This window comes from Cavia porcellus, unplaced genomic scaffold (assembly GCF_034190915.1).
Source record: "Cavia porcellus strain 051 isolate PalLab524CR breed Dunkin Hartley unplaced genomic scaffold, mCavPor4.1 scaffold_25, whole genome shotgun sequence".
Classification (NCBI taxonomy): domain Eukaryota; kingdom Metazoa; phylum Chordata; class Mammalia; order Rodentia; family Caviidae; genus Cavia; species Cavia porcellus.
Genome location: NW_026947508.1, coordinates 53,493,168 through 53,517,025, shown reverse-complemented (window position 1 = coordinate 53,517,025; position 23,858 = coordinate 53,493,168). Strand labels below are relative to the sequence as shown.

Below are 23,858 nucleotides of genomic sequence, written 5' to 3'. Positions count from 1 at the left end.
CTTTCCCCCACCCAGCCCTTCTCACTCCAACCTCCTTCCCCACACTCCATCTCTTGTACCTTATGCCTTTGCTACTCAAAGCACTTTGTTCCAAGCATTCCTGACAACATAACAGCACATCTGTCTCCTCAGTGAGATGCCATCTGCCCACTCTGCTAACAGAAATCTCTGTGCATCCTTCTGAGCTGCAGATTGTCTTTACTTTGTGCTGCTACATTTATACCTTTCCTTTCAGCATGTGATCTGGAATGCAAAAACTGATTTGTGGGGACCTCCTCTGTCAGTTCCCAAGATTTCTGCTTCCAGTTGCATCAGCTGACTAAAAGGCAGGGAGGAAAGGAAGGGAAGGAGAGAAGGGACAGGACTGGCTTATGGTTCTCTTCTTGCAAGTTCTCTTGTACTGTTTTGGCTCTTATCGTCCTCCTAAAGTGGCCATGTCTACAACTCAGTAGCCCTGTGCTCCTACGCCATCCCTGGCACACTGCTTCATCTGCACCTCTGCAAAAATCCCTCCTCAAAACACGGTGCACAGAGGAAACACAACCCTCAGGCAGCGCTGCGTGGACACCTCCATCTCAGAGCCTGCTGCCTGCCGTGCTTCTTTCTGGTGGCCTCCTGTCCTCTTGCCATACAGGTTTATCTTCCTTTGCCTTCTTGGAACTCAAGTTGTCCATACTCATTTAGGGACATGCCGGGCCACTGCCCCCACACTGTAGTTCCAAAGCTATAAATGAACATTTATGTTCATTGTTCCCTGGCTGCAGCACAGGAAAGGAGGCTCAAGCCTCATGTGACATTGTGGCTAAGGGTGGCTAGCAGTTTGCTCAGACAAATACCACTTCTGCCCCGACTTGCTGACTGGATGAGTTATCTCTCTGTCATATTTTTCTCCTCTGTAGATGGAAATCAGAGCAGCTACCTCACAGAGTGGCCATGAATACCGAAGTGAGGGCTCATACTTGGTAAGTGTCTGTTATTACTTTTATTATAGCGTGAATGATTGAAAGTTTTTTTCCCAGTGTCACTATACAACCCTTTCCCACCCTGCTCCACTACAGTCCACATATTCCTAGCAGGAAGGGGAGGAATTCTTTTCCTTTTCCCATTTCATGGGTCAGAAAACTGGGATTGAGTGAATAAATGAGTGAATGAATGAACAAATACCCAGCATGCCCAGCCTGCTGCCTCCCACTCACCCCCTGGGGCTGTAGCCAGGCACTTGTCCTGTGAGCTGAGAGCCCTGGCCCCCAGAGCAGTGATGCTGGTTTTCCGTTTCCATCTTGCCAGCCCCAGAGGATGGTCCAAGAGCTCAGGAGAATTGCCTGTGTCCAGCACAGACTGGTGCAGATCCCTTGGACCTACAGCCCCGAAGCTCACCCACTTCCAGAATGGGGGCCCTGGTTCCTGTTCAGCCTCTGCTTTTCCTGTAAGGCCTTACAAGCCCCACTGCCCCTTCTGGTAAGCCTGGCCAGGCTGTGCTCTAGCTTCATGTTCACCTGACACCCACACCCTAGGAGGAAGACTGCTGACTGTGGGGGACTTTCTCTCTCCCTCAGCCTAACCTCAGGGTTTCTCCTGAGGCTTCTGTTTTGAGGTGGTTTCTGTTTTTGTTTTTGTTTTTGTTTCCAGAATCTCCATTTCCTACTGAAGCTCATAAAGAGGTAGATCCTCCAAAAAGTAAGCTATAATATTCCCCAGTCACAAGGCAGCCTGGGGCTGGGCCAGAGCTGAGCTAACCACGTCATCAGCAGCAGATCTCCTTTATTACAGGACACTGCTTTATTTTGTTGGTGGCTGTTATTTATTCTTTACTGTGCCTAACATGAAAGTTAAGCTTTGCCATAGGAATGTCTACACTGAAAAGCTCAGGTGTGTAGGGCTCTGCGCTATCTGCACCTCCAAGCATGTGTGGAATGTGTTGGAGCACACCCCTGCATGGGGGGAATACTGTACACTCTGATGTATTCTTCCCTGCAACCCCATTGATGGACATGGAGACTGAAGCTTGAGGACAGAATGTGTAGATGGAAGATGCAGAGGAAGAAACCCACCCTCAGACCATTAGAAATGCTCGGAAATCACTTTGGAATGGAGGTGCCTGGATGAACTCCCCTTGCTACCGCTATACTCCACACAGCTCTGTGCCTGTTTCTCCTGACCACTGTGTCCATTTGCGTCCAGATCTGTCTCCACTGTTCGGCTGCCCCTTCTCCCATACAGGCTAGGTTTTCAGTGCTGCTCCCCAGCCTAGCACATGGCCAGAGGCAGAAGGGATGGGGCTGAGAAGCACAGAACGGGTGCTGTGGCGGAGAGTAGTAGGAAGGAGAATGGGGGGCCAGGTCCTGCAGAACCCTGCACCCCTGGTCAGGGGCAGATGGAGCTCGAGGTGTAAGGGAAGTACAACAGGCTTTAAGCAAGGTCCCTACATGATCTGAAAAGATTGCTGGGGCAGTACCAGAAAGAATAGTCAGGAGGTGATGGAGAGGAGGCAGAAAGTTGGGGTAGGAGCTACCCCAATCAACCAGGCAAATGCTGGTGGAGCACCGGGCACGGCTCTCAGGCTTCGGTGGTTGTCAGGGTCTCTGGCAGGAAATGGTGAAGCACAGCTTCTGACCCCACCTCTGGGTCTCCCACCCAGTAGTTCTGGGAGGGCCAAGGAGTCTGCATTTCTAACAAGATCCAGTTAAGGCCGAGTCTCTGATCCTAAGCACTGCTGGTTTAGTGAAAGAAGGGAAAGAGAGAACCAGTGAGACACAACTGTGTCCTCAGGATCTCTCCTCTCACAGGAGTACATGGCTACACATCCTGTAGTAGGCCAGGAAGGCCATGGCCCCAGGGCAGGGATGCAGGAGAGAAGCTGCTGGAGGAGGGCCTTTGTGGAGTCGCTAAATGGCATTTGACCAGGTGAGAGGTAGGCTCAGAAGCAGAGAGCATTCAGGGCAGAGGACACAATGTGAGCACAGGCAAGGAGGAAATCGTAAGATGCTTTTGAGCAGCTGGGGCTAAAAGATCAAGAATAAAGCTGGTGCAGGCAAAAACTACACCATGAAATGTCTTACATACCCTGCAGATTAAGGATATTGGACTTTCTTGTGCAGCAGAGATTTTCAGATATTTTGAGGGGAAAGAGGCAGTTATAGGCCCCTCTATTAGTCTGATCAAAGTCTATATGTATGCAGAGCTCAGGTGTGTTACATTTTAGGGTTTTCAAAAATTCCCTGAAGACTTTCCAGGAGCTTTAAATAAAGAATCTATGCAGTAGATGTTAGGAGACAGCCTAATTGGAGTTTTACCTTAGAAGACTCTCTCTGGAGCAAAGGAAGAATGGATTTGATTGGGGGTAACAGGACACAGACAGCCAGGGTTAACAGTCTGGGTGACAGGAAATAAATGGCATATAGATAGGGAATCATTGAATACCTATAGCCAAACATTAGGAAGGAAAATGTCACAATTTACCTGAATGTTTTAGCAAAGTTGGTTGGTTCAACTCAGAAAGCATCAGTGGAGAGCTGAGCAGAGCTGCCTTCTTGGTGGGGTTTCAATCAAGGTGCAGGGTTGCGCAGGCCAGCCCAGCACAACAGCTCTCTCCACCCTGGCTCTGGGGCTCAGATTCTGCCACCTGGTTGTGCAGAGCCTGGGGACATGGTGAAGGACTGTGCTCTGATGTGCTGGGGCACGGCCAGGGCCAAAGGAGGTGGCGATTCCCTGGGAGGCAGCTGTGTCATTCCTTCCGAAAGTTTCACAATAGCCAGAGGACAAAGCTGCAGTGATTATCTCCTTTGTGCTGATAGGAAACTGAAGGCAGGAGAGGGGAAAGATTTGCAGAAGATATCCAGGGACACTGGCTAAAAACTAAGACTAGGATGCCCAGAACCCTTGCTTCTCAAGTCCTTGCCCCTCCTAAGGGCAGGACAGACTCTGCTTTGGACTCTCCTGGTGGCTCCAAAATCTCGTAACTCTGTGGTTCTTACTCAGTTCTTGCAAAAGGTCCTCCACCATTCCTTTTGCTTTCTCTTATCTCTGATCTGCCTTTTTACGCCCCAAGGTTCTTATTCGCAGTCATATATGAAATTTGGAGCCAGACATTTAGTTTACCTGGCCTCCTAGAACAAGAAGATTCATTTAAATATTCCCCAAATAATGTTCTTCTGACTGCTAAGACTTCTAGACCCAAAATTCCACCCAGCTCTGGTGAGACACATGCTTCTCTCCAGTCCAGCTCTTTTGTATACGTACTAACAGAGGACATTGACACTAATAATTAACATCTTCTACTTCTCATAGATGTGAGCTTTAGAACAACTTTACAAAACAATTGTTATTACCCCATTTTATAGATGATGACACTAGGAGCACAGAGAGGTTCCACAGCTTACAGTTAACAAGCTAGGGAGCCAAGGGGAGCTCAAACCTAAGAACACTGCCTTGGGGTCCATGTTCTTTGTCCCCAGGAGCTGATGAATGAGGGCTAAAGTTCAGGGAGGTGAGATCCAACCCACTGGTGGCATCTCCTGTTACAGCCCCTGTGATCTCAGAGGGACTCACCCTCAGGAAGTCATCCTGACTTGTGGGAGGAATTGCAAGTAAAAATAAAAACACAGGACACCTGGTAAAATTTGGATTTCAGATAACAGTAAAAAAAGTTTTGAGTATAACTACATCTCACACAACATTTTGGATATATTTATATAAAAAAAACTTCAGTTTATTTGAAATTCAAGTTAACTGGATGTCTTTATTTTGTTTGGCAAGCCTATTTCCACTGCCATGGAATGAGGACCAAGGTTGGTGACTCCTCTGAGAATGGATGGTTGTGACACTGCTTTCCTTGACCCATCCAGAAGGCTCACAAGTGAGACTTTGCTGAATCAGTTTCAAGTACAGGGATGATCCCATTCTCTCCTTGCCTTAGGAAGGCCTCAGGAGGCTCCAACATCACACCTGAAGAAACCTGGGCAGATCCTCTACCAGCAGCTGAACTCCTTTGGATGACTGGGAATGACTTTCCCCTAGATTGACTGTGGCCCCGGCTGGCTTTCTGTTCTCCCATTCACCACTTGAAAGATACCAATGGTCCTCTCTCAACCCTCACTCTCAACGTTATGATCATGGCCAGGGCTCTTTGCTCTTTAAACACTAATTCCTAGTCCTCTCTGAACTTGAGTAAAGTCTTCTGTGGTTATTAGAGACTGATTAAGAAAAGCACAGAACCAGCAGTGTCTCCTGAGATCCACGCCATGTTGGAACTTAGGACTCTGGGAAGCCAAGCAAGCACCTCCCCTCCCTGGTAAACAGTGGTGGTCTGGCTGACTGCAGCCCTTCCAGGGGGAGAACCAGCAGCAGCTCCTGAGATTCCCCACCATGTTGGAACTGAGGACGCTGTAAAAACAAATGACCATCCTGTCTCCCTGCTAAGCAATAGTGAACCTACTGCTACATGGCCTAGAGTCAAATATCCCACTTCCCCTATCCCCCCTCCTCGCCCATTAGCAAATGGGAACCAGAAATCTGAGCATCTCTTGGGAGGTTGACCATAGCAAATAAGGGGGACTTCCTTCTACCATTTCTTTGAAGGCAAATATTTTTATTACTTTTTTGCTCTTTTCTGATTAATGGTACTGCTCTATTCAATATTCTGTTTTGATAAGTTCTATAGTGTTCTATATTTCATCTCATTTTGATATAGGTGATTGAAAGAACAACTATTATAAATATAACAAAATATACTGTGATACCTATTACTGTTATCCTGGTAACCTGCTGTGAAGTTCTGTACCAATTTCACTGTACGATCTTAGTTGGCTTTATTCTGACTTGTTCTGTTGTATACTTTCAAAATAAAATTTAAAAAAAGAAAAGCACAGAATAGATTCTCAAGAGAAGTAACCTTTCTACTGCTTTGTCAGCTCACAAACAGGAGTCAGAAAAGATAATTTATGGGTTTTCCCTATAGTAAATGGGACAGAGTCCTGAGAAAAGAATCACAGCCCTCAGAGGATTGCCTGACCATAACATGTTGTGAGTTCCCAAAAACCTGCCCCAGGAAGTAGTTTTGAAATGCAAATAACAGGGGTGTACTCCACATTGCAGACATCTGTGCTGAAGCTGCCTTTGCTTATGGCTGGTATCCCAGATAGACCCTTTGGCTTGAAGAAGCCCTCATCTCCTTGTCACTTGATCTCAACACTTTTCCCGCCTTGGTGCTCCCCAAGCATGCCCCTCCCATGCCCTGTGTTGAGTGATTTCTTTCAGCAGAGCTTGTCTGAGCTCATTGGGAAACTGACCTCACACGCTGTCATTTACTTTGTCTTCACTGAGTACCAAGATATTCAAGACCAAACCACATTTAGATGAAATGCCCTGGGGTGGGGCACCCTGCCCACCTTAGCAGATATGTTAGAGCAGCCACCAGAAGCACGAGTGAGACATATTCAAAATGTGGAGCAGCCCCCTGAAGCAGAGGGAAGCTTAGCAGGTATACAGCCGTGCCATCCATAAATGTGTACATGTACAGACCTCCAGATCAGGACCGTGAGGAAGGCAGTGGCAGTTTCTCAGTGAAGAGTATTCATTACAAAAGGATTTAGAATAGAGCAAGAGCAAAGCCTTTCTGAGAACTGTAGCTTCATGGGCTGGATAGCAACACCACCTCCATGCCCTCCTTGAGAGCTGCTCACTGTGGGGAGTGAAAGAAAGGGTCCCAGAGGCTAAGCTGTCTTTATTCCACAAGACCCTTGACTATCAGTGGGAGCCAGGCTACATACGTCACTGTTACCTTCCTTACCCCATGACTAAAGGTCACGGGTCATTTATTTTGTTCAGGAATTTTACTAAATATTATGCATGATTGAGCTCATTTAATTTCATAATGATCTCCTCTCAGAGGCACAGCTTCCACATCCACATTAAGGATGAGGAAGCTGAGGTTTGACAAGGTGAAGTATCTAGGGTCACATAGCTAAGCACTGGGAAAACTGGCACTGCCAGTCCAGATGTTTGACCCAAGGCCAGTGCATGCTAGCTGTGCATACTTCTTCAAGGGCCAGTGACATGGCAGTTCTGTGCAGGAGATTAAAGAGACTCATCTTTAAGCCTCTCTCCCAAAACTCTGGTTGGGCAGGAGTGCTCCACCTGCTTTTCAAACTACTTTGGTGTATGAGGCACACAGATGTCCGAGCACTTTGAGAAGGCAAGACAGGCAGGTGGAGCTGCGACTATATATCGCTCAGAATCTCATTGACATAGAAAGTAGGAGCCTAAAACTTTCCTTTCCAAATCTTAATTTTCTCACCTACAAATTGGGAAGAATTAAACTTACCTCTCAGGATTGAATATTACCTGTTATAGTTTGACTGTTTATGTTCATGTGTTCAAACCTAAGCTCCAAGGCATTAAGATGGAGGTTTTATGCTCTGTGCTTAGATGTCCCCCAAAAACTCATTTAGTCATGGAGTGTAGGCTTTTCAGAAGTAGCTGAATTTAGAATTTGTGATTGGTTCATTATCTTGTTATGGTATTGGGGGTGTGAATGCTAACATGTGTTAGGGCCATTAGCCAGATTACAATATAAGAGAGGAAAAGAACACACTGGTTTAAGTGAGGCACAGCTCCAGTGGGGAGTTGATCAGTACCAGCAAAAGGTTCACTATGGGGGAACCACACAGCTGAGATTCCATAGCAGCAAGATGGAACAGAGTACCCTTGGTGACTGCAGCGGAGCATGATGGCTGGCCTGGAGGGGCAGGGCGGGAGATGTGTAAGTCTGGAATTCTAGATGTGATAGGACAGTTCAGCACATTTCATTCTTATGTTTTTTCAACATTAGGATGTTTGATATAAAAATTGTACATAAGGTCTAACACACAATGATTTGAGAGATGCTTATAGTGAGGTGATGGTCACAACCCAGCCAGTGTACACATCTGCCAGCTCACACAGTTTGCCATTTGGGGGGATATGAGAACACTCAGGCTGTCCTCAGAAATTTCAAGTATACAATACAACACAGTAAGTCCTTGCTTACAAATGAGCTCCATTTTGGATGAATGTCTGTGAGTCAGATTCACTTGCAAGTCTGATAAAGTGAGTCTTACACACCTTTGACTCAAATATACAGTGTATATTTGGTGGCACCTCAGTTCATGAACAGAATTTGTTTCACATTGCTGGAGAGGATAGCCACATTCACATTGGTGCCATGAGCATGTTCCTCACCCGGTATGGAGTTCATGAACAGAAGCAAAATTTTGTTCAACACTTCTGTTTTTGAACTGAATTGTTTATGAAAAGAAGGATTTGTGAATAAAGATGCTACAGCGCATTGCTCTGTGCCTCCTAGCATCCCCTGCACATCACCACTGCTTCGCCTCCTGCTTCTGGGCACCCTGGGCTCTGAGCATTGCACCGCTGCACACCATCACACTGTCACGAAGCGCACAGCAGCACAGTGTGACAGGGTCCAGCAGACACATGAGCTGCTTCTGTGATTTGTTTGCATATAGGCGTGTCTGTAATGTGAGGTCCATTCTATCTGTGAAATTCCAGTGGTTGTAAGTTGGTGACTTATTGCATTTTAGCTCTAGTCACTACATTGTACACTGTATCCCCAGAACTTGTTCAGACTATAACTGGAAATTTGTACCCTCTGACCCACACGTTCCCCACTCTCATCCCCTGGAAGCCACCGTTCTACTCTCTGGTTCTGAATTCAACATTTTGAGGGTCCAAAAGTCCGTATTATAAGAGACATCATGCAGTATCTGTCTTTGTGTGTCTGGTTTATTTCGCTTAGCATAATGTCCCAGGCTTCCTACCTTATTAAGGTTGAGTGATGTTTCATGATCTATATATGCTACCAAGTGTGCAGTCATATCTCACATATGCACGTTTCTTCATTCCTTCATCCGCCAGTGAACACTTCAGTTGCCCCTGCTTCCACGCCGCGGGGAACATGGAAATGCAGACATCTCTCTGAGATACTGATTTACTCTCTTTGGACATACTGTGTGCCCAGTAGTATATCACCTGATAGTTCTATTTTTAATGTCTTTCATAATGGTTAAACCAATTTACATTCTTACCAACGGCATGTAAGAGTTTCATTTTCTCTGTACTTTGCTAATACTTATTACCTGTTTTCTGCTTTATAACATGTCTTAGGTGTGGAGCGATGTTTCATTATGGCTTTGGGCATGGTTTCTCTCAAGGTCAGTGAACTTGGATACTTTTTTTATATACCTGTTGAGCATTTGTGTGTCTTCTTTGGAAAAAATGTCTTTTTCAGGACCTTTGCTCATTTTTAAATTGGATGGTCTGTTTTTACTATTGACATATGAACTTTCACTGATTTGTTAAAGGATCAGGCATGGGTTATGCAGAACTGCCTCACAATTCTGTACTCAGGTTGGGGATAAAGTTGGGAGATGCTGTTATACAATGCTGAAACCCCTGGAACAAGTCACAAATAGAGTTCTTTCCATTCCCACATCGTATTGTGCACTATTTATGGCACTAATACACATCTTGACAAGGAAGCAAATCACTAAAAGAAGTATGAAAAAATCTGGCATTATATGAAATGAAGGCATAATTATTCCAGAAAACCTGTATCCCCAGAACTTGTTCATACTATAACCGGAGAGGCAAAGGTCTGCACTTGCTGGAAGTATAATGTAAAGGAAACCTGAGCAAACCATGGTTGCTTTGCTCTCCACAACTGCCTGACACGTAGAGTCCTGGCCTCATTCTGTGCGAAGGTCACCAGGACACCATTATTCTAGGAAGGGGAGTCAGGGTGAGCCAGAGTAGGGGGATACTTGGAAAACTTGTAGTGTAGGAAAGGGCTAAAAACATGGGAGATGTTTTTGTATGAGAATGGGAGGTTAAGGAGGGATGTTATAGTGCTTTCAAAAGTTTTAGGGGCAACTGGTTGGGTGAGGATCTAACTTGCTTCTCCTCCACACTGACCTGGGTTTGGATGCAACCAAGAGATGGACTTGGGTCTTTCATTGGGAGACTATTTCTACCCCTCATCGCTGTTTCAGGGAACTGAGTGCCTTGGGAGCAGTGCTCGTTCTCAGCAGGGTTAATGGGGCCTGGGATCTGGGCTCCGGGATAAGACTTGACTATGAACTGGATAAATGATGCCCTTTCATCTCCTCACCTATCCCCGTCTGTGTTCTAACTCAGAGGAATGGGCATTGCCTTCCTTTTTTATTTAACTCCCGTGTGCAGTACATTATCTCCATGTGGAGGTGGTGCATGTGTACAACTCATCTTAATTCCTTTTTCATCCCTTCCCTTCCCTTCCTCCTCTTCTCCCATCTCTCAATCCCTTCCCCTTTGAGAAAGATCCTATTATCTGCCTCTTATTTAGGCCCCCTTTCTGTCAAGAGGTGAACTTTTAGTTTAACCCAAAGTATTCATAACTCTTGTGAACTAAGAGGGGAAGCAAATGCCTCTCATTCCTTGGACTGCTGAGGACCATGTGGTGACTGACCTCATCTGGGCACTGAATGGCACCCCAGCCCCTGGGGGAGCCCTCTTTCTGGTGTGGCCCCAGGTCAAGGCCGATCAATTTTGCTTTGAGGGGAGGAATGTGAAGCACGTCCTCCAGGAAGGCCTGGAACAGATGTTACCTTGTTCTTACGGCTGCCTTTCCTAGGTGGCTTATGACTGAGCCCTTGAAAGTCAAACCAGGCATGGCCAGTCAGGCTAATCACAGATCACCAGGACTTATAGAACAAAGGGGAAGAGTACAGTGGGAAAGACAGAAGAGGCAACTGGGGGACGGAAAGCAGCTCCCTAGCTGGAGAACCAGCCAGGCTGCAGAATGCATAATTTGATATTCATTCTCTCTCTCTCTCTCTCTCTCTCTCTCTCTCTCTGTCTCTCTCTCTCTTTCTCTGTCTTTCTCTTTCTCTCTCTCCCTCTTTCTCTCTCTGTCTCTGTGTGTATCTGTCTCTGTCTCTGTCTCTGTCTCTCTCTCCCTCTCTCTCTTTTGGTACCAAGGATCAAACTTATGACCTCTCACCTGCCAGGCAGGCACTTCAGCCACTGAGCTAAATTCCTGGCTGATCCTCTCATTTTATAGATGAAGAAACTTAAATCAGTAACTTCTCAGAAGTCATCCTCAAAACCAGCCTTCCAAGATGGTGCCTGTGTCTCTGTCAGGGATGGAATTAGGACAAGTTCTATTGCATGAGAGCAAACCCTTTTCAAACTTTGCCCCTTGGGTACCTCCCTTGCCTCAGGAATCTAGAACTACCCAGGCCACAGGACACTTGCCATGCTCAAAGGCCTTCAGAGAAACTACAATGGTTTGAATGTGCTCCCTGCTCCCTGCCTACAGTTCATCTGCTGAAATCCTAACCCGTCAGGTGATGCTCTTAGAAGTCAGGATCTTTAACCAAGTGATCAGGTCCCCCACGGGTAGACTCCTTGTGAGTGGGATCAGTCCATTTGCTTGCTGTGTAAGACACCAAAGCCTAGGTGGTTCAGAAATACTAGGAAAATCCCTGGTCCAGATGTCAGAGGGTTTGGAGTCTGGTAAACTGCTTCCTGCTTCCAAGATGGTGCCTGTGTCTCCTGCTCCAAAGGGATGAACGCTCTGTCCTCATATGATCGAAGGACAGAAGGGTGGAAAAAGAGTCAAGGGCTCGATGAAGCTTTTTTCCTAAGGGCCTTAACCTCATTGACAATGGAGAGCCCAGTTGACCCAGTGACCTCCCTAAGGCCCTGCGTCTTAATACCAGTACACCAGAGATTAAATTTCAGGGTGTGTGTGGGGACCTGGGCCTTCAGAGCAGTAGCAGTGCCCTTACAACATGCCCCATCCCGGGACACCACCTTTGCCCCTCCTCCAGGTGGGGACGAGGAGACAACTCCATCCTTTACCAGGCACGGGATCTGCTGCCCTGTGCTCTCAGATGTCTCAGAACTGCTGATCACAGAAAACGGCTGTAGTTCTTAAGGTGCCCTGCTTGTAGCATTTTGTGAGAACAGCTGGAGCAGACTGTGACAGAGATCCCACCCCATGGACTGTACCATGTTTTCCCACAGATGACCCTCTCTCATAGGGCCAGAGAGCCTCTGTTCACAGTGGCCAAAAGGAAGTCAGGCTGGCAGTGGGTTGGCTGGGTGCAGGCAGCTTTCTTGCTTGGGCCAGTGGAGAGCTGGCCTCACAGTCAGCTTCTGAATCAGCACCACGGGGACCTAGTCTTTAGGATTCAGGGGACTTCTGACTTTTCAATTCTTGTTGCTTTCGTTGTCTTCTCCCCTTTCTTCTGGGGAAGGATAGACAGGAGACCGATTTCTGCCTGCTAATAATGCGTGTACCTCTCAGCCTCATACTGTTCAGGTGCTTGACCACCTACTTCCCCATTCGTCTATCAGTGACTGAACACCCCGCACTTCCTAGGCACAAAGGCAACTGATCTTAGATGCTTACTCCTTAGCAGTAAAAGTAGAGGCAAAAGAAATCATAATTATTGCCCCTTGATAATGATTGTCTTAGTCACTTCCCTTGTCATGAAGACAAAATATCCGACAACGATGACTCAAAGAACAGCTTTGTTTTGGCTCACATTTTAGAAGTTTCGGTGCATGTTCAGCAGCTGCTCTCCATACTCAGCACAGGCAGCAGGAGGCAGACCGAGAGGGAGGAGCCAGGGAGGGAGGTATACCTTTCCTGGTCACGCCCACTAGTGACCACATCCTGCAGCCAGGTCCCCACCTGACAACAAGTGGCCTCCAGCTTTGCCAGGATCTAGTCACCTCTCCAGACCCCAGCTAGGAGAGCAGAAGCCCCGGGGGACCCTTTGTATACACCGTAACAACTAGGATGATGCAGATAGCCACAAGTGTTGTTGGGACACCAGGGAAAGATGCCTCTGCGCCTTAGAGAATGAGAACGAGGGCAAAGGTGTCCTCTTGGAGGAGGAGTCGCTGTGCTAAGCTCTCAAGTGATGAGCAGGGTTTGGTCAGTAAAGAACAGGAGAGGGCATTCTAGGCTCTATCCGGGGTAAACAGCTGGGAGCTCACATGGTGCACATGGAGGACTGGGAAGCCTGGTGGCTGTGTGGATTTCAGTGAGGCAGGACTACAAGAAGGAAGCTGACTCTCCTGGTCACAGGCATGGAATTGCCCTTGCCCAGTAGACCAGCCCACAGTGCCAGCCCCACCTCCTGACACATCTAGTGAGGTTCAGGATGGGAACACATCAGTTTGGTAGGGAGCGCAGGCATTTGCTAAACTTGACAAAATCCTCTGTTTCCCCCCCTCCCCACAGAAAATAAGCAGAGTTTCTAAGTTTATTTATACAACAGAACACAAGCAAGGAGAGGTGTTATTTTCTTTGTAGTCTGCTGGCTACAAAGTCTCTGAAGGGGACCTGGGTGGAAAGGATTCCTCTCAGAAGTTGCCCAGAGGCCTAGATGGGGAGCTCTGTCTACATCTCTGCTCTCTCTACCAGCTTTAAGAAGAATTAAAAAGCAAACCCTTATCCTAAACATCATACCCAGAGGATAAAGTGCTCCCTCTTAAATCAGCAGGTCTCGAAACGTATCCCAGCCAATAGTGTCTGTCACCTGTTACCTAGAGACCTGCAGGGCCAATTCCTCATACCCCTCTCTGACCTCCCATGTAAAACACGCCAGGGTTTGGGCCCAATCCTCTGAGCTTTAGCAAGCCTGTAGGGGATGCTGAAGTTTGATGCTGAAGTTTGAAAAACACTGCAGTAGATGATAACATGACAACATGGGTCCTTTATTGAATGTTCCAAGGAAACTCATATTTTTCCTGCAGTGTCTTGTGCTTAATGCAAACAAGTACAGAATTTCTGCAAATTCACTTCAGATTCAGTAGACTTGCAGTGTGAATGTGGATGGACAGATACCTGGGAGGCTGGAATTCAAGTTCTGGGTTAGCTCCTCTCCATTTCTATTCCTCACGTGTTGGTTGATCTGAGCTCAGCTTTGATGGCACCTCTTTGGCAGCTTCCTAGGACAGCAGAGAGGCTCTGTCACATGTTCCCAGAAACCTGGGTTCCTGTTCTTCATCACGGGGCTCTTTACAGAGCACTGTGTCCTCTGATTCACTCCAAGCCCTGCAAAGATGGAGCTGTGATTTTCTTATCTGTCCTGAGTATCTGGGACCTCGCTGAGGGATATTTATCCAATATGTATTTAGTTAGGTGGCCAGCAAGCTCCCCTATGCTCTAGCCCTTTGTTAAACTACCCAATAGCTTAGAATATTCCTCCCAAGTCCGGCCTGTGACCCCATTCTATCCCTCATTCTAGCTGTAGCTGCTGGGTCATTCCAGCTGCTGGCTTCCCATTCCTGATGGCTCAGCCCACCCCAGCACTGAGCTGGGCTCTACCAGAGAGCAAGTTCTGCGGCCAAGGGCTCCTCATCATCACATGTCACTTGTGGATCATCTTAGAGATGGAGAAAAATAAACCTAAAAAGAGACAACTTGCCAGTGGTTAGCAGAACGGCACCTACAATCTATGATTTTGGGCTCCTCAGACAGTCCTCTTTCTGTCACGCCTGTCACCACCTCTTTGCAGTTTGATATTTTTTCTCTAGCAATGAGGAGCCACTTAATACTGGAAGTTCTGGGGAAATAGCAGAATATATTTGGTTTTATTCTAAGAGTAAGCATCTTCCTCTTGCCACACTGACTGGTCTTATTTCCAAAGCATCTGCTTTTCCATCTAGGGGTCACAGAGTCGCTGCTACACGCCATAAATCCTTCCTGGCATTTCCTTGCAGCTGTGTTAGTTGACAACTCTGAATGCCAAAAGAGCTGGTGCTGTCACAGTGTATCTGCAAGCGACAACCTACAGTGGTCCGTGGGGGAAAGATACCATGTGTGTAAAGGGACGTCATTTCAAGAGGCAGCTGATTTATATCTGAGGACTAAATATGACTCCATCTCAAATTCAAGACTTGTGCAATCAACCCAGAGCCTAATAAGCTTTAGAGAAAAGTGGTCCCGCTACTGTAACCTCAGGCCAAAAGAGGAGCACTTACATTCATTCAAACACTTCCGATGATGGCAAAAAGTAGGGGATTGGTTAACCCAGCTGTATACTTTCAAAAGAAGGAATATAATATAGCTATTGAAATTTAGTTTAAAAATAAGTAACTATAACAGGATTCTTATGATGATTAGAGAATGATCAGATTATAAAATATAAAGTGCTCTATGAGCTTGTATGTATTTTAGAAAAATATAGATGAATAGATGGATAATGATATAGATAAATAGATAGATAGATAGAGAGATAGATAGATAGATAGGCATAGCTAGATGGATAGACACATGGACAGGCTAGCAGAAAGGCACAGAAAGCTAGAAAGACCTGCATCAATGTGTTAATAGACTTTTTATCCTGAAGGAGGGATTAGAGTAATTTTTTTTGTCTTTTTAAAAAACTTTATTTAAGGAGAAAAAGAAAAAAAAGAAAGAAAAAGGGTACAAGTTATACAGAATTTCAGAAAAAATAAACAGAAGGAAATCACTGGTTAATAGATTACATATTGTCATCTTAGAAATAGTTGTTCAAGTTACAAAATTAAAGCATATAAAGTGGGCATTAAAACAGTGAAGCTGCAAACAGTTCTGTTCAATCATCCAACAAAACTCAGTAATATGCTTATCTATCTTATACTCTTAAATATACATGCAGTTATATCCTTTAGAGCACTTTCTTTTCCTCTCTTTTGTACAATGACAATTACACATTTTGGGTTCTATTATTCCCACATTCTTATTACTTTTTTTTTGAAGAGAATAAAACCAAATGTGACATAACAGAATAGAGTCAGTCAAATCAAAAGGATGGCCATAATATATAATGTAAAAACATAATACAAGGTGATCAACAATGGTTACCATAATGCCTCTTGCTATCTTAAAAAGAATTGCCTATATCATCAGTTATAATAAAATTGAACAAAACAGTAAAGAACAAAACCAATAAAACCAAAACATTGGAGACATTACAGGACTTCAAAAGAAGATAATAGTCAACCAGAATGGGCATCATAATGAATCTTAGGATTAGAGTAATTTTAAAAATTGCTTACCTTCATTTTCTGATTATGCAATAATAAACTCCTGTTGCATGGTTAACACATTGTACCTAACACCAACTACCCTAATATTCAACTGTAAGAGCTCAGCGTTGTCTGTCTCTTCTGCACAACCTCTTTATTCTTTCTGAATAGACACTGCTGAGATCCATCATCCAGTTACCCGCCCTTCATGCATCTGCCCATGTCCCATTTCCCATCCACCCATCTGCCAGCCCTTCCACCCATCCATTCCTTTATCTACTGTACATCCATACATCCACATAGTCACCCTTCCACTAACCTACCCATCCAGCCATCTTTCTTTTTCTTTCTCCTCCTCCCTCTCTCCCTCCCTCCATTCAAGAGGCATAATCTATGTGAAATTTAGGGTAGCATTTAAACCTCCCCTCATAATACTTTTATATCCACACCATGTCCATCCATAACTCTAGCTGTTTTGTTGCTGATTCCTTTTCTAGAACTTGCTATACTCTACTGTGCTAACCTTTGTCCTCCTTGTCAGTTCTACTCAGGCTTTAGGACCTTCTCAGCTAGTGTATGCCAAGCACAGAGTTAAGACAGTTTCTCCTTCCAGAGGCTCACCGTGGTGGGGGAGGCACATACAGTTACATGAAAGAGAACTGTAGTCAGCCTGTGTCCCATCACAGTCCACACCTCTGCAGACTATGTGGCATGGAGAGACTTGCTAGAGGAGTTGGGGTTAGGCAAGGTCTTGAAAGAAGAAGCCATGCAGAGGGATATGGAGGATGTTTTGGGTAGGAAAGAATGTAGCAAGTATATAAAGTGCCTGGGATCCTAGTTTTCTGTGAGCTTCTAAAGTGTGGGGATGGAAATGGCCTCAGCTCAGTGCCCTGGGGCTTTATATTCAGGTAGCTACAATCTCTCAATAAGTGGCTCTGTTTCTCTGACCCTAGATTTCCTCACTTGTGAGCTGGATGTGTTACCATCTATAGCACCTTACAGGGCAATTGAGAGAAGATAACGAAACAGGCTATGCAGAAGTGCTTTATCAACTGAAAAACAGTGCACTTATACTGATAATAATTAGGTAAATGACCAGAGGGAAGGGAAGGGAAATTCTAAGGTGTGTTAGTCAGTTTTCTATCATTGTGCCAAAATACCTGAGAATAGCAACTTAAAAGAGGGAAAGTTTATTGTGTTCATGATTTCAGGGCTTTTAGTCCGTGGTCAGCTGGATCCACTGCCTTCAGGCCTGTGATGAGGCACAAATATCACGGCAGTAGGGTAAGAGGGAGGGAACCTACTCACTTCGTGGCACCTGGGAAGGAGAGGAAGAGGGAGAGGGAGAGGAGACCAGAGGAAGGGGGAGAAAGAAAAGGAGAGGAAAGAGGAGAGGGGGAGGGAGAGGGAGAGAACAAGATATTTTTCCCCAGGTGTCATCCTCGTGACCCCTCCTTTCCACTAGGTGCTGCTGCCCAAGTCGCCACCACTTCCTACTACTATCATCAAATTGTTATCTCATTTCATCACTGATGATATAAGAGCCTTCATGATCCAGTCACTTTCTCAAAGCCCGCCCACTTCTGAACGCTGCTGAGTGGTGAGGACAGCAGCACCTGAGCTGGTGGGACATGTCCTGTCTGAACTGTAACATAAGGTCATGTCACAATCGTTTGGGGCAGGCTTGATAGGGCCTACGAGATACTGAGTCTGCTTTTCTCTTTGGCCTTCACAATCCTCAATGTTACTTCTACAAATCCTGCCTTACTGCTAAGGTTTGTGTCTGGGTGTCCTCCCAAAGCCTCATGCAGTCACGGAGATGCTGGATCTAGCATTTATGGTTAGTTCGTTGTCTTCAGCCGGGACTGGCGCTGTGAGTACAGCACCTGCCCAGGGGCGGTAGCGGCATACAGTACAAGGGAAGGAAGGAGGCGTGCTTTTCTCCTTTTGCCCTTTTTGCTCTTGTAGCTTCTGATATCTACTGCAGCCACCATTTTTTTTACATTTTGCTGCATACTGCAGCCCTGTCCCTTAGCCATGCCACCCAGCCTTGGAGTCGGCTGAGTACAGACTGAAACCTCCAAAAAAAAATGTAAGCTAAATAAGCTTTTCTTTTCTTCATTTTGAGTGTCTAATATTTTGTCCCAGCAAGAGAAAAGTAACCAGGACACTTCTGATCTAGCCTGTCCACCCAGCCCTGCACCCCAGCTGTCCCGCTTACTGATAGGACAGCCTTTTGATTTCTGCTTACATGTCTACCTCCCCAGGCAAGATGGGGTCTCATTGAAAGCAGGCTTCCTATTCTACTCATTTTATATCCTCAGTGCTTAGGACTTGACTCGCACATAGGAGGTACTCAGCTGATGTATAAAGAGTTTCCCAACAGCTGCTGTCGATAAAGCCCTTATCAGTGGCAGTAATTATATTAACACTTAATAAAAATTTGTTTATACTCACAACACTGTAAATTAGATTTTATTTCCATTTTACAGATGGAAACAGTGAGTCTGAGGAAGCTAACTCAGTTTTGTTCACTTAGCCCAAGAGCTTTGGAGGTGGCATTTAAATCAAGGCAGTCTGGTTTTAGAGCACTATACCTCTTGAATTCATTTCCCTATTCATTCCACCAGTGATGATTGTATCCCTGCCATATGCCAGGACTGGAAGAATGTGTATAGAAGAAGTGACAAACAGAATATCAGATAATTCCATGCTGGACAAAAATGTAAACTGGATGCATGACCAAGGAACAGAGTATCCTAGAGGCATAGACAACTTGGTGGAGGGCATGATAGTGGAGTAGGAAGCCACGGGCACACACAGCAATGCAGGAGCGTCTGGCTGGGTGTCACAGTGCTTCTTCTTGCCTGAACAGTGTGCTTCCTGAGGGTACAAATCACACCTGCAACATCCCCATTTTCATAACCCAGCACAGCACCTGAAGTGGCCACTCAGTGGAACTAAATGAATACTACTGGTTTCTATACGTAAAACAAAAAGAGAAAACTTCAGATTTTAGGACATCAAAAGATGGAATGCAAAAGATCTTCAACTCTTAAAAGGCAGCTGAGAATGATCAGAGCAATCTCAAACCTGCTCTCCTGGTAACAAAAATAATGTAAAATTCTGTCAGAGGTGCTGTGGCTTTCACAGCTTTCTAGGAGATCTGCACACTTAGCACAGCTGCAGACATCTGGCTCAGGGATAGCCCACTCAGCCCTCACATGAGGCTGGACCAAGGTGGTTTGTTCCAGCCACAGGCGGTCCCTAGGGGCCTTGAAATGGGCCAGGGGGTTGATAATTGCCTGGAGGTGCCACCTCTGAAGTTTTTGTCCAGGTTTTGCTATCATGAGCTTTTTTTTTTTTTTTTCATTAAGTTGATTTGTTTTGGCCTGTTTGGGGCTTTGAATTTAGCTGTAATTTTCACCTGCTTTTTTGAACCTGTGAAAACACATGAGAGAGAGAAAGGAGTCGTATTTTCCTGTTCCACAACCCCTCGGCTTCCAACCTGGAATTTCTCAGGGTCTAGAGGGCCTTGGGAAAAATAGGAGCTGGAGGTGGAGCGGACAAATATGCAGGAACGGTGGTGTAGGCCAAAGCACTTGCTAGAAGACACTGCCTCTGCAATAATCGTGGGGGAGGAAGTGTCTCTTTCAAACTGCAGGATGCAGGGCTGAGTCACCACCTCTTCCAGGTCATTTAGTTGCCTAGAGCCTCTTGTAAATCAACTCTGCAGCACCACGGGCAAGCACATGAGCTTGCTCCCTGGGAACAAGAGCAAAACTTGCAAAACATAAGATCCGGTTGCCCCTGACTACTGTTTTCCTTAAAAGAGATATAACGTTCTCTTGGTGTCACTGTCACCCAGAGTTTGTCAAAGATTCCTTCACATGATCCAGGAACACAAAGTCAGCCCTGGATCCTACCTCCCAAAGATGAATGGTAGTTCATGGATGTTCCCAGCCACATTCCCATGGACACTAGCTCAGGGAAACATTCCACTCTTTGGACTTCTTATTATTTCAATTGGTAAATGACCTCTGTCTAATTATCGGCAGCTGGTGACTTTGTGTTCCCATTTCTGAAATTCCATTTCAGGGTGATGACTTAAAAAAATGTAATGTCTTATAGCCCAAACACTTATCATGGCTGAAGGCTTTGTTGTGTGTGTGTGTGTGTGTGTGGTGTGGATGGGTGGGTAGATGGGAGTAACTATAATGATGTAATTGACAGCTAATTCAATCTGGGAGACCCCCTGAAAAGCTAAAGCTGCATGTTCTGTAGTACACTATGGATATCTTTTCCCCAAGTTCTGCTGGACAACTAGCAAGCATTGCTTTGTAAAGTGTACACTCGGGTCTAAGTCTTTATAAAACTATTCAATGGCATAGAGCAGTTTTTCCAGCCAGAGTTCCCCAGAAGATCACATGTGGAGGAATCCTGCCCTCGATCTGCACCCCACTAGCTCTTCGCACCAGTGTGGAAAAGGACCTTCACTGAATGTACGGCAGGGATCCTGGCCTCAGAGCAGCCATGGAGGGAGGGAAAACGAGACAACTTCTGCATAGCTGTCTTATGGCCTGTCGGGGAAACGATTCCTGTTCTTATAAGGCCAGGTATGCTGAAGGCAGCATTTCTGATTCAGGTGGCTGTAGAAATGTCTGTTACCTGTGTGAGTGTAAGTATCAGCTGAGCTCACAGGACAGCTTCACATCCTCCATCATCCATTTCTGCTACTTTCTAGCCCCTGGTTTTAGCCAGGAGCCTGTTTCAGCCTTGCTGATATCTTCTCAGTGGTAGAAATGTATTCTGCCTCAGAGCTTCTGCTGCCTAACTCCTCATCTGCCCTACCCAGGGTCCCCGCCCTCCTTTGTATACTCAGTCTCTTATTCATAAATCTATCTGTGTAAGGGAGCCATTGAAGCTGGAGATTGATCACATGTGTGGGGCTAAAGCAAGGCCAGCCCAGAAAAAACAGAAAGACCAAAACAACTATGTAAACAAGGTGTTCTAGCACCAATAAGACAAGAGGCCCAGGCCTGCCAGGCAAACAATTTGTTAGGCAGCGGGTTTGAAACTGACCTTCTTCTTTGGAGGGTATAAATAAACATGCTGCTCGGATTCAGCAGCTCCTTTCCTCCCATCAGGAGGATAAGCCTTCCACCCCACCCCGGCTTTGTCTTTTCTTTATTTTTCTCATCCTCTCATCGGTCCTTAACCCCAAGAACCTCAGGAGCCACATCGGGTCGCAGCACGTCTGTCCCTATCTTCATCTCCGTCTGGTATCCACACCGCATTGCTGTGTAAGGGGCATCCATGGCCTGTGATCAAAAGTCTGAGCACTTCTCCTTTCTCTCGCTCGGCACTGGAGTAGACAAGGGAAATACGAGACAGGCAAGCACTAGATGGAATGAGTCTTTCCTCATGATTTGGCCAGCAGGTTATTCATGATAGCTGAAAAGCTATTGGTCCTGCAGCAGAGGGACTTCCTCCCCTCCTGGACAGGACAAAGAAAGCAGTGGGATTGGCCGAGCACCATAGGATTGATCTAAGTAAGCAGAGTACACTGGAGTACACCCAAGTGTGAAGTAGAGAAATGCTACATGAGCTACCAGTCCAGCACAAGCTTCATTTCTTGGTAAGAAAGTGTTCCAGGCCCAAGGCCCATTCCCATGTGATGGAAAGAGAATGAGAAGCCTGTGTGTCTGTGACTGCCTTTCCTAGTGTGCTTCCGTGTCCTCGTCTGTACTAGCCTGCACACCCACATCCATAGCTACATCATCTCCCGGGTGCCAGAATTTGTTTTCAGTTCATTCATTTTTCTTGTCTTGATGATTTTATTTTATTTTGGTACTGGAGATTGAACCCACACCTTTCACACTGACCTGTGTCTCCAATCACCCCCACCTTCTTAAAAGTTGCCTAGGCTGGCTTCGAATTTGCAGTCCTCCTGTATAGCTGCTTTATAGGCACATGACACTATATCTGGCTTATTTCAGTTTTAATGCAGATTTTTATCACTATAGTAAGCTCTGCACTTCTGAGAGATATGAATAACTGAGAGATATGAATAACTGATATTTATATCTTACACCAGCTCCTTGTAGGTCTTCAAGATTTAGATGCTGGGGAAAGACAGCAGGTACGGAACATGCTCCCTACACCAGGTGTTGTTATGGGCTGCTCACACTCACCAACTTAGTCAAACCTGGTCAGCCTCAACCTTGTTCTCCTCTGCCAGCCTACCTCTAACGCCTTGAATGCATGAGCAAGCCCTGCCCATCTGACCTGTGTGCTGGCTGTCCATCTGCCTGGACCACTCTGCCCACAGGCCCAGCCTCTCCTATAGTTGTCTCTTGCTTCTCTCTTACCCAAGTTCAACAGTCACCCTTTCTGAGGGTCCCATCCCTCCCAACACATCTCCAAAGAACACACCCCAAGTCCCCCACAGGTTTTGTTTTGCCAAATTTGACTTTATTCTCTGCCCCGCAAAAAAGTAATAAGAACTAAGGAGTAATAAAACCCAAAATGTGTAAATTTTGTTGTAAAAAAGAGAGGGAAAAAAAAGAGCTCTAAAAGATACAACAGCAAGTGTGTTTAGGGGTGTTAAATAGCTGACCATATTAATGTTTTTGGTTGGATCATTGAACACAACTGTTTGCAGTCTCACTGTTTGAATGTCCACTTTGTATTCTTTGATACTGTGATTTGAGCAACTATTTCTAAGATGATAATATGTAATCTATTAACTGGTGATTTCTTACTGTTTTTTTTTTTTTTGTAGTTCTGTATTATTTGTACCCTTACACCGCCTTGTTTTGTTTCATGTTTTCCTCTTTTTCCTTTTAAATAAAATTTTAAAAAAAGATAAACTAAGAGGAGACAAGAGGTGGGGAGGAGAGGGAAGAGAGGGGAGGGGAAGGCAGGGAGAGGCAGAGAGGAAGGAGGGAAGGGAGGTGCACCAGTTGTACATACAACACTGGCCAAGTGTCTAATTATAGCCTAGAAGGCCCCTCATGTACTGTGCCTGCCCAACTTATCTTTCTTCTACCCCCTGAGGCACTGCTTCCCAGCCAAAGTAAACTTTATTTTATTCTCTAAATCTCCCTCAGGTCTTTGCTGGAATACTTCACACTTCTTCTATTCACTCATCCCAAGCCCCACCTACCTAGCAGGTCTTGCTTTGGACTTTTCTCTCCTCTCTCTCTTCTCTTCCTCTAAAAACTCTTCCCTGGCATCTAGCATGGTGGATCTGCTGACGTGGTCAGCCGTGGTCCACTCCCTAATGGGACTGGGGGTTGGTTTTCTCTTGCGCCTGGCTTAGCCTGTGACAGGTGACAGCCTTTCTCTCTTAATTTATGTCCACTTAGGCTCCGGTCTGGACCACCCTTTCGTCTACAGGCATTAGTTTTCTATCATTGCCATGAATCAGTTGCTTAAAGCAATGCATACTAATGATTTTATGGTTCCAAATAAGTCTGACATAGATCTCACAGGGTGAAAATCAAGAGAACAAGAACCTGAGTTCCTGTTCTTACCTTTCTTATATTAGGCTTCCTGCTTCCCCCAGGTGAGGCCCCCATCCTCAGTGCCATCAAGGCTGGGAGTCTTTCTCACATTGCCTCTCTCTGACATGGACACTTTTTCTTCTTTTTCCAGGTTTTTAGGACTATTCTGACTATAGTAGGCCGAGAAGAACCAGAATCATATCCTATTCTTAAAGACCAGCTATTAATGATATCAATTTCACCTGCTACTTAATTCCTTCTTGCTACATTAGTATCACATTCTCT

At 45.6% G+C, this 23,858-nt stretch overlaps 1 long non-coding RNA gene across 1 annotated transcript; it reads left to right on the top strand.

Moving 5' to 3' along the window:
• The first annotated feature begins 354 nt into the window (after nucleotides 1-354).
• LOC134473086 (uncharacterized) lies at nucleotides 355-5,861 on the top strand. Its single transcript, XR_010043206.1, has 3 exons — nucleotides 355-634; nucleotides 900-962; nucleotides 4,756-5,861. It is a non-coding gene; the product is annotated as an uncharacterized LOC134473086 (long non-coding RNA).
• Nucleotides 5,862-23,858: the final 17,997 nt, after the last annotated feature.